This window comes from Acanthopagrus latus, chromosome 1 (genome assembly GCF_904848185.1).
Source record: "Acanthopagrus latus isolate v.2019 chromosome 1, fAcaLat1.1, whole genome shotgun sequence".
NCBI lineage: Eukaryota > Metazoa > Chordata > Actinopteri > Spariformes > Sparidae > Acanthopagrus > Acanthopagrus latus.
This window is the reverse complement of record NC_051039.1, coordinates 30672196-30683646: the sequence shown is the minus strand read 5'-3', so window position 1 is coordinate 30683646 and position 11451 is coordinate 30672196. Positions and strand designations below refer to the sequence as shown.

The window sequence follows — 11451 nt, the reverse complement described above, 5'->3', positions numbered from 1 at the left end:
AAAGAAATGATGGATCCCACCACAGTGCAGACCAGCTCTGTTCTGCCTATAACACTGTTCAGTCACACAGTGGCTGTGGTAATGTCTTCTTGTCTTGCAGACTGATATGGCAGCCTACAAGCTGCAGGCCCGCCAGCAAACGCGACCTCCTCGGCCTCTGTCCCAGACTTTATGTTGACTGCATTTGTTGATATATGTTGTTGGGGCAGATAACTGGACTTTTTTTCACTGTCTTGGTTGACAATAGCTTAGCATTTTTACTTGCGTTAGCCAAAACCACAGTATGCCTGAAACATTAGTATGAACGCAAAAGTCTGGGAATTTAAACTGTTTGACTGGCATTTATAACACTATCCAGAGCTGCGATTGCAACAACATGCCGGAGTTTCTTAATCCTCTTTGGATTAGGCAGACTGGATGCTGCAACAGGGTATTGCTGCCCTCTACTGTTTGTTATTAAAGTCACTTTGGAAAGTAGGTTATTCACACTCGTCTTCATTTTAATGTTATAAGAAATAGTTTCTACAGCTGCTACCATGTCTTTCACCAGCTTCCCCCTATAACCCAATGCTTATTTAAGTACTGACAAAGAATGTTGGCCACTGATACGGAATTTCAGGTACTGACGCTAGTATCAGTTCGAATGTGAGCAGTACCTAACCTGAAAAGGTTATGTACATAAAATTGCATAATTATAGTTTCACATCTTGCCTCTCTCTCAATTCGTGCGTTGCCTCATGTGTCCTTTTCACACGCAGCCTGGCATTGTGTTTTAACTGCCATGGAGAGTTTATATTGAGGGACAGATCACCCTCCAAAGCTAAACCTGTTACAATTGTATGAGCATGGCTGTCTTTGTCACTGAGCGGTTGCCAGGACCTAAGTCAATGAAAGCGTGTGACTAATTAAAAGAAAAGGCTGTGTCACGATACCGGTAGCATACCATAGCATTACAACTGACAAAGGGCTGAATATGAGTGTGTCTGTCCGGGTGCTGTGTATTCATCACGGCCGATCGGTGCCAGAGCTTAGAAACGCCAGAGCGAGTGCTGATTGTCCCCTTTCACATTAAAGACAAAAGCCAGCCGTTTATGGGTGTAGTAGGTGTCTGGTCCGGTGTGAGAGGGGTGACCGTGACGTTCAAGCACACCTCAACGAGTCTTTGAACACAGGCAGAGAGGTGTATGGAGTCAGTTTTTCACCCAGTTCTTTATCCTGGAGCCATTAATAGTTGGATATGTTCAATAAATACATCTTTGCGTGGCCTTAAATTTGTTTTTTTAAGTATTTGATATTATTTGACTCTGTGTGTGTGTGTGTGTGTGTGTGTGTGTGTGTGTGTGTACTTGCGTACATGCGTGCCTCTGTGTGTGTTTGTTGTAGTGTGTTCTGCTTAAACCACAGGTGAGCAGAGCAGCAGGTTGCTGTCGTTTATCCTAAATGCTTTAGTCCAGGCCCATGTGACCTTAATAATCTCTGTTATTTAGAATGGGCTGCGCTGCGGTTGACAAGGTGATGGGTGCACACATACACACATTTATACACACGTTTTTAGAAGATGCCCTCTCTCTCTCTCACACACACACACACACACGGCTACAGGGTGCACTGGTCAAATTGACAATGAATGCTGCTTTTTTTTTGTAATCTGGCCAGGAGGCTGAAATGTCCTGACTCAGAGTGGAACACACACACACACACACACACACTCACATACCACAACAACGAGAGTTACGCTATATTATCTCACTATCGACTGAAATCCCTACATACTGAATGAAGGATTAAGAGAACGGAGAAAGCCCCCTTTTCTTCCCCCTCTTCCCTCCCTTCTGCCGGTTTAGAATTCTCGCCTCATCGCGTTTTTCCTCTTTAATTCACCAGTTGGCTTGTTTAAGCCACTCTCTCTCTATTTCTCTCTGTTTCTCTTCTCTCTCTTTGTCTTTTTTCTCTCTGTGTCTCCCTCTCCCCAGACTTCCTCTTATACCTCTCTTTCATTTCCATCTCTCTCTTCTCCTCTCTCACTCTAAGGTTGTGAACTTGCCCAGTAGGGGTTCCATACAATGAAATGAAAGAGCTTAGGGACCCATATCACACACTCTCTCTCTCTCTCTCACACACACACACACACACACACACACACACACACACACACACACACACACACACACACACACACACAGGGTGTTTAAATGGCGGGAAAAGCTGAACTTGCACTGAAACCTACATGCACACACCTTCCCCCTCTCTCTATCGATCACACACATACCACACACACTCTGAAGAGTGTAGAGGCTACGTTGTGTGTGTCAGTGGGGGGTACCAGCAAATACACTGGTGTTAGAAAAGCCTCTCTGCTGGAAGGACGGACATAGTGAAAAAGAAAACTGTGCAGTGAGATCAAACCTTTCTCTCGAGGGAATGTGGCTCTAAAAGGGGTAAATATAAGCCCACATTTTCCTCGCTGGAGTTTACATTTAATTGGCGAAAATATTCAGATATCCCTGCTCCTTGAAGGCTCTTCCTTTAGAGATATACTCTGAAATGGAAAATCCAGAACAAACAGTTTCCATGGAGGTCCTGGAAATACCAGTAACAAACATGTCAAGTAAAAAAAATACAGTGCGCTATTACATGATAGAAACACAAGGAAAAGACTTATTCTAAGAGTACGGAACTGAATCAGAGCTTTAAATATCTTTATTAACGGCTGGAGATAAAACCATTAGGGACATTTTGGAGTCAATGAATTTTTTTTGTTCAGACATTGTAATTTCTAATCAAATGCAATTTTACAGTTGAGGGTGAGAAGGGGGGTTGTCATGGGTTGGCCACGTTGTCACTGCACCTGTCCTGGAGGCAAACCGACATGCTCTGGGCTGATTTCAGAGACGGCACATCAGGCTCAGTTCAGCTCAGCTCAGCTCAGCTCAGCTCAGCTCAGCTCAGCAAGTTAAACTGATGATCAAAGATCAAATCAGCATGTAATGTTTTGACTCGGCATGGCCATAAGGGCCAATGGAACAGCCCAGTTGTTTTCAGTTTCGACTTGAATTGCCTGTCCTACTAAGCACACATTTAGAAATGTGTTGCACGGGCAAGGATAAGTATAGATTACCTTATCCTTACCCCTTTCCTCTGACCATGAGCCATAATTGAAGACCCCAAACACACCTCAAAGCTTTGGGGACAACATGAGTCAGCAGGTTTTGCACAAACTTATGTCCATGGCAGTTTGAGTGCGTGCAAGATTCAACTGGAAAAAAAATAAAATAAAAAATATTATATTTGAAAAACAAAATCCAAATTACAGGTATTTTGATGTGAGTGACTTTTGTACTCTGGTACACATACATATGTATGTTCCCAGATTCAAAGATACATAGCTTTTGCATGTATGCATATAGCAGGTAAATATGTAATAAAAGCAGCAGCATTAAAGATTAAGGATAACGGCACACTTCATATCCACATCTACTTGCCAGTAGCCTCTATGCCAGAATCAATACTCCATTAACCTTTATGGGAGATGATGCCTATATCATTAGCTTTTTTGTGTATGTGTGATGACAATGATAATGATGATGTATATATTAATAAAATATTTAGGCTGTGTACATGGTTGCTTGTATCATGACTAAATTAGTTCTTTGGGAACAAGATTCAGCGTTACATATCAGAATCAAATGAGCTCATAAAAGTGAACTGCCTTAATTGTATGAGAAGAAACACAATGTGGGGTTCTGCTCTCTGCCTCTTTGTATCTTCTACATGCATGTCTTGCCTTTTTAGAAATATTGCAAAGGCACCTTCCTAACCCAACAACAGTGTGCTCTCTTCACTGGTCTTACAGAACAATCCATTGATAAACCACAATTAATTCAGAACCCCTACCAGGGTTTTAATTAGTACAAGGAAGAGAGAGCATCCTTCAAGAAATCCATCGTCCAGCAGCACTGAAGTACTTCAACACATCATCCACGGGCTTGTGTAGGCAAATGGGAGAAATGGCACCACATGGACCACTAGACCAATGGAAGATAGAAGGCTAGCTGACCTAGATACTCTCTACCCTCCCAAATAATGGACACATGACTTTAAGTGCTAATGGTCTCAAATAACACTATGTGGATTTGTTTTCAAAAAGGGGAAAAATTGAAAAAGCGTTTTTGCCGTCAGTAACACACAAAAAAAGTTGACAGCACGTCTCCAAGCATTGCCCACTCTCAGTTGTCAGTCAACTGATGCCAAGTGTAATGCCCACTCAGAGGCTTTAGGCTTAGATGTTTATTATAACTATGTTGGAAATTTGTTTCTAAAAAAAAAAGTATATACTAATAATTATATATATGGTTATTTTAATATATTAAATATATTAATTTTATATTAATTATATTTTCATGTCCATAAAAATGTCCACGTTCAGTTTGATAACATTAATTCTATTCTATGTCAAACTACTGGCTTGATCTTTTCCTCCAGTGCTAGAGAAAGACTGGAGTTTACATTGTGCAGTCACCATGAAAAGCACATAGTTCTTGAATTTCATGGTGAAGGGCCTTAAAAGTCAACAGAGAAGCGAGCTGACAGAGCATTAAGTGTGTCTTTTGTATTACGTTTAATATATACACACCGCACATGCTTCAAAACAACTCGGCTCATTGTGTGGCCTGATGAAGAGGCGAGCAGAGAGCAACGTATGCACATGAAACAAAGACAAACTAGTGATGTAATATTTCAGCAGCAGAAGGTCTTCAGGTAAAAGTGAAGATGAGAAGTCAGATGAGTCATCTGGTACAAGACATTTTCAGAAAGACAACAGACTGATGAAGCCACGTCTCTAATCTTATTGTCTTCACGTGATTGGACAGCGCAGATGTCACACTGGGACTTGGGACATCTGTACCGGATTGTACTCTTTATATCTACTTTGTGGCATAACAGACATGGTCATTTCAATATAAATGTATACAGATGTTTAACTCTTTACCTTTACCCAAAGAAGACCACCTGTGCTTGAATTAATCAGATCAGTCAAGATCCACATCAAAGAAAAGACAGTAGTGTGCTGGCCTCGATTGTGTAAGGTAGTTACAAAAATCAGAACCAAGTGAGCTGATGTTGTTCCCCTGATGTTCATGAGATCTTCTCTGGCGAAAGAACTGCTGATGTCACAGCAGAATTGTAATGTTTTCACCCCTTGTGTTTCTGCTCATATAGACATTAAATAACTTCCTTCCTTCGACTGGAGGCGTCATGCTCCATCTTGTGTCTCCCGTTGAGTAAAGTGGTCCGAATTGACTGCATGTTATACTGTTGATCCTCTCGTTGGTGGACAGGAAATGAGGACATTTCAGTGATGCTATAAAATGTCAGAGGCGCTTGCTCATGTTCATGTGTGTTGGTGTGTTGGCTAACAGTGGGATTTCCTCCAAGCCATATCAACAGAAACCTGTTAAATAAATCAAATCAAATCAAATCAAACCAGTTTTATGTATACAGCCATAAATCACAATCACATTGCCTCAGTGGGCTTTACAATCTGTACAGTGAACAACATGTTAGGTACACAATACTTAAAGTACTGTGTAAAAACGGTGTGTGTTTGTGTGTGTGAGTGAGTAAAGAAAATGTGTGACTTGATTTTAAGGGGTGCGATTACATATTATTAAAGTTGTGATGTATGTTTTCATCAAATTTAATGTGACTTTGCTCTCTAAACTGTTTTTAGGGTATCATAGCTTTGTGTGTATTTATGCATGTATTTAATTGTTCAGTTCCATCGATGACAGGGCTCCTACATTTGTACCTCTTCAACACTTATTCATAAAAAAAAATACTACATTGCACAATATATGAGGAAATATTCGGGACAAAATTAGAGAAAACAGCCAAAGGAAGAAAGATGAAATCTTTAAAATTGTTTTCAAATATTCTAAATGTTAAGTTCCGTTTTTCTCTGCCACATTTAATCTGTTCTAATAAACTAATTACAGTTTATATACAGTAGACAATATCACCAAGATAGTACAATTTAATTGAGACATCGAAAAATAATGTTAAAGGTATTCTGAATTTCTACACACACACACACACACACACACACACACACACACACACACAGACAGACAGAGAGAGAAATACACCAGCAGGCAATGTTGGCTCAACACACACCCTTATAAAAACACACACTTTCAGCTTTTCTTTATTTTGGCATGCTTCACACTTGTTGTTGTTGTTGTTGTTGTTGTTTTAACACACACACATGCACGCACACACACACACACACACACACACACACACACACACACACTCACTAAACAGAACAGCCTATTTAGTTCCTATAGATTCATCAGTCTTTCAAAACTGAAATGAAACTGTCCAAATGAGTTAAACTGCTAGTCACACATACATAATATGGAGTAATGAGACACTGTGTGAGTGTGAGTGTGTCCTTGTCTGTCTACAGTATGTCTGCCTGCATGCTGTGTTTGTCAAATCAAAGTTCCTCTGCAGTCCCCCCCTAACCCCACCCCCACACCTTTCGTTTGTACAGCTGCCTCCAAACCTATCTGCACACACACACACACACACTCACACACACACACACACACTGGGCTGAGATGTAGTTTGTGCTATGAATACACATGTGGTCGGGAAATCAGGGAGATCAGAGCAAAAGAATGCAGAGAGCTAGAGAATGTGTGGGTGTGTGTGTGTGTGTGAGAGAGAGAGAGAGAGAGAGAGAGAGAGAGAGAGAGAGAGAAAGAGAAAGAGAGTGAAATAGAGGGAGTGCTTTCTCCACCACCTCTCACTCCACACATCTACACCTTCAGCCTCCAAATGCGGAGAGCGGAGCTCCAGCCCCTCCCTCCCTCCGCTCCTTTCCCCTCACTCTTTCCTCTCTCTATCTCACTCACCCCCCTCTGTGTCGGCCAATCGCATTCTTCCCTGAGCTCCCTCTGTCCTCATGGCTCCGCCCCCTCCCTGCTCAACCAGCAAAAGCTTTAAACTTATACAAGCAGAGAGAGAGAGAGAGAGAGAGAGAGGGAGCCGAGGCAGGCAGGCAGCCCAGCACACACAGCAGAGGTGGCAGAAGCAGGAGGAGACCGCGCTCTCTCTCTCACACACGCACACACACACGCGGACACACACACACACACACACACATGCGCGCACACACACACACACTGAGAGAGGCAAATCGAAAAGGAACCGGAGGAGAGAATTGAGGAAGAAAATTCAGTGTTGCGGGTGACTGACAGAAGTGAAAAGAGGAGAAAAAGCAGCAGCTTTGTGATTTTTTTTTTCCTCCGGTGTTTTTGATTCTCCATCCGTCACTTGGAGGCTGGGTGAAAACAAGAAGTGAGGAAAAGACGGAGGCAGTCCCACAAATAGAGAGAGGGAGAGAAAGAGAGCGGCGAAGCTCAGAGAACGGGGCTTGTGTTTTTGTTTTGTTTTTTTTTTTGTTTTTTTATATATATATCCTCTGAAAAAAGACAAAAGAACAGAGCGAGACGGAGGGGAAACTGTATTTTTCTCAAACAGCAGGCGGCTGCGAGTCTTCATGCGTCCCTGAAAGGATCCTGTGTGTTTTAGGGGGAATTAAACCCTTTCAGCCGGGCGAAGCTGGAATACTCGCACCGACAAGGTAGGCGAATAAATTCACTTTTCCCCTTTTTCCTTTTCTTAAAGCTATGCAATATGAAGTGGCGCTGCGGCGTGCACACGCGTGTGTGCGACGGTGCCGTGTGCCAGCGTGTGTGTGTGTGTGTGTGTGTGTGTGTGTGTGTGTGTGCGCAAGCCTTGGGAATTTTCTTATTCTCTAGTCAATTGCCTCTCATTGTGAGAATTCACTGACTGAATGTAAACTCATTGACAAAAACAACACAGTCAATCAGCGCGCGCGCGTGTGATAGCGTGTGTGTGTGTGTGTGTGTGTGTGTGTGTGTGTGTGTGTGTGTGTGTGTGTGTGTGTGTGTGTGTGTGTGAGAAAACAGTGCCAGGCTGGGGCCTCGTAGTTTGATTTTGGTGAGAAAGTGACAAGTAATCAGTAGAGGAAAGAAGAGGGAGAAATCTTTACTGTTCATTTTCTTTGGCTCTGTTTCACCTTCTTTCCTACCATCCTTCTCTCCCCTCTCACTCTCATATTTCACTTCTTCAATTCTTTTGTTGTCCTTCTCATCTATTCTTTTTTCTTCTTCATCCCCTGCCTTTGTGCTTTCTCTTGTAGCTCCTTTTCCTCAGAGTCTTGAGGGTTGGTCACAGGTTCCATACTGAAGGCTGTTAACACTAAATACAGCAAGTTAGTCAGTAAAAGCAATCTTTTTTTTCTTCTTCTTCTCTTCTTTTTTGTGCACTCACTCCGTCTTTTCCTCATCCACACCCAAACCTGCTATTCACTGTATAAGCTTGTGTTCACCCACTGACCATTTTTACTCAAGTAAACATGCTGTCGATCAGTTAGTCTCTACTGTAGTTGTATCTGTGCTACACACACACACACACACACACACACACACACACACACACACACACACACACACATACATTTTTTAGTGGTTAATCATACAGCAAGCATTAGCTTCAAGGTCTGGTTGTGATTTTGAGGCCATTACAAAGGGGCAATATCCAAAGGGACTGGAGATGGAGAATGTTACCTCAGTAAAGGTAACAATCAAATGTGGAGGGCATAATGTGAATATCCAGGACAAGCTGCTGTCAGTCATAGTGGCTGGCAAAGTGACCAAATAAATTTCGCCCTCTGATGTCTCCTTGTGACCTGTGTTGAAACTCTCTTTCTTTATAAAAAAGAAAAAAAAGGAAGGGTTTTGTGTGTGTGGCTTGGTTGTTAGTCCTCCTGTCACAGTTTAATCTGCGGTGATACATAAAGAGAAAGACCTCTGTCCAGTCAGTGAGGGCAGACATCACTGTCTATATAGTATATATCCATTAATTGTATATATTTTTTTAAAAGGGCCTATAGCAATATACATCAGTTTGATACTTACTGTTGAGGATAGGCATCAGATATTTACACCAGCAAGTGTCCTGTCAGTGTTGATTTGTTCCTATTCCCTCTAGTCCTTTCCAACTTCAAGCTGATGGTAGATACTATCATACTATCTATCTATCTATCTATATCTACATATATGTATATATGTATGTATGTATGTCTGTATGTATGTATGTATATGCATATACGTGTGTGTGTGTGTGTGTGTGTGTGTGTGTTAAGGATTCCTTAGATAATCACAGTTTATTTGAATTCACCTCACTATTGCCCCACATTATATACTGAGTCTCTCAGTGAAGCAGAAATCCTCAGCACCATTTTTCAGCAACACTGGTCGGGCTTTGTGTGTGTTCCTTTGTGTAGTCCCACAGTGGCAACACACTGTAGTCAATATCAACCCGATGTTTCAGTCTCTCAGCAGTCTTCAGGTCATTCCTTTGTCTTTTACCGTTGGCAGATATTTTTATTTATTTATTTATTTTTTTTATCCAGTCCATTCTAACTTTTCATTGGGTTTACTCAGTAGACTCTGCTAATCCTCAACCTCCAGATGTTGGCAGTTGTGAAGACTTTGGATCTCAATTCAAATCCAGCATGTATAGAATAAATACACATAGACTTGACACATAATTTATTTCTAGTCCTAGTGTGTATTTGTATTTATCAATGGTCTCTCTCTCTCTCTCTCTCTCTCTCTCTCTCTCTCTCTCTCTCTCTCTCTCTCTCTCTTTCTCTCTCTCTCTCTCTCTCTCGCTCTCTCTCTCTGTAGTATATATGTGTGTTTGTGTGTATATGTGTATGTGCATATATATATATATATATATATATATATATATATATATATATATATATATATATATATATATATATATATATATATATATATATACACATATAATACATTGAAAATATCAATATTTAACAACAACTTTGACACCACAAATCATTTTAGAAAAAACAAATGTAAAATGGCTTGTGTGCTAGACTTGTGATAGAAGAGTGAAAAGCATAAATGAGCACTGAAACTGTTTATAATAATTTTAAAAAACTCAGAATAAAAATGTATCAATGAATAGATATTCTCAACAACGCTATATAAATATATATACATACACACATATTCACACACGTATATATACATAAATATATATATATACATTTTTTTTTATTTATTTATTTTTTTCTGGCTGATTGAATGACAAAAACAGCGCAAAGTTTAAACCGTGCTGTCCATCAGCCCGACCAAAGTGGATAAACTGTATTTAACCCAGTGAAGGCTAGGTAAACTCAGGAAAGCATCAGCTCATGTGATCGGTCAATTAGCAGCTCTGCCTGTAACATTGTGTTTTGAAGGGGCATTTTGAGTGTGTGTGTACATGTGTGTTTGTGGTGAGGGTTAGAGCGGCAGGACTGTGTGCTGCTCCTCAGACACAGAAAGAGTATACGGGCTCTAGCTTTCTGTGTAATCGCTTCCAGACACAGAGATTTGCATTCCATTGCTGTGTGTGTGTGTGTGTGTGTGTGTGTGTGTGTGTGTGTGTGTGTGTGTGTGTGTGTGTGTGCGCGCGCATCTGTGTGTCTGTGTGTGTGAGTGTGAGAGTGTCCACACGCACACACACACACACACACACACACACACACACACACACACACACACACACACACACACAACCCGCTGTTACTTTTTCAATTAGAAACATAAATTTCAGACTACTGAAAGCATGCGTGTGAGTTACGAAGCAAAAGAGGAAGTAGGTGATGGATTAAAGGAATTAAACTGTCACTGTGAGAGGAAACATGCCCAAAAAAACGACCATGGATGGACAGATCATAAAGACAGGAAGGCAAAGACAGTGGTAGAGAGAAGGACATGTGTAAATGATTAAGATTCCAGTGGATTCATTCGGTATGATAAGATGTGAGAGTGAGAGTAAAGGGGCAATAAATTAAATACCCTCCATCAAATGCATAAGGGGTCAATTCTACCATTGTCCTTACTTCTATTGGCCCATGTGCCTCTCCAAAAGTGGTTCGGAATAGTTCATTTGAAAAAAAAAAAAAAAAAAGGTATGAATATCGCCTTCAGCTATGGGCCTCTGCAATGCTTTCTACTGGATTGCTGAAACATTTGAAAGAAAGCAAAATGCAACGTTGTGCAAATGGTGTAACATAGTAATGGGGGAAGGATCGTTTCTCAGTTTTACAGTGGATGCTTCACAGCACATGCTGTGCGTCGTAATATTTCAATCGTATTGATAAGTCATGCATGTGCTTGTGTATGAATGTATGCTGGTGTGTATGTGTGATAAAATGCACGTATGTACTGCATGTACAGCGGGTTTATACTTTAGACTATTATTTATGTGAAGCACTTTTCATCTGCTTTAAGAAGTGCTGTTCAAATAAAGTTATTATTAATGATGGTGTACATGAGT

At 40.9% G+C, this 11451-nt stretch overlaps 1 protein-coding gene across 5 annotated transcripts in view; it reads left to right on the top strand.

Moving 5' to 3' along the window:
* LOC119020583 (teneurin-3) overlaps positions 1-11451 on the top strand; it is a 274733-nt gene that overhangs the window by 90811 nt on the left and 172471 nt on the right. The window contains exon 1 of one of the 5 annotated variants that reach the window (XM_037100059.1): positions 7091-7651. The exons of the other annotated variants lie outside the window; for them this stretch is intronic. The gene's annotated coding sequence lies outside the window, so the exon portion shown is untranslated. Of the gene's footprint in view, positions 1-7090; positions 7652-11451 lie in introns of those variants that run through there. 5 annotated transcript variants of the gene reach the window in all.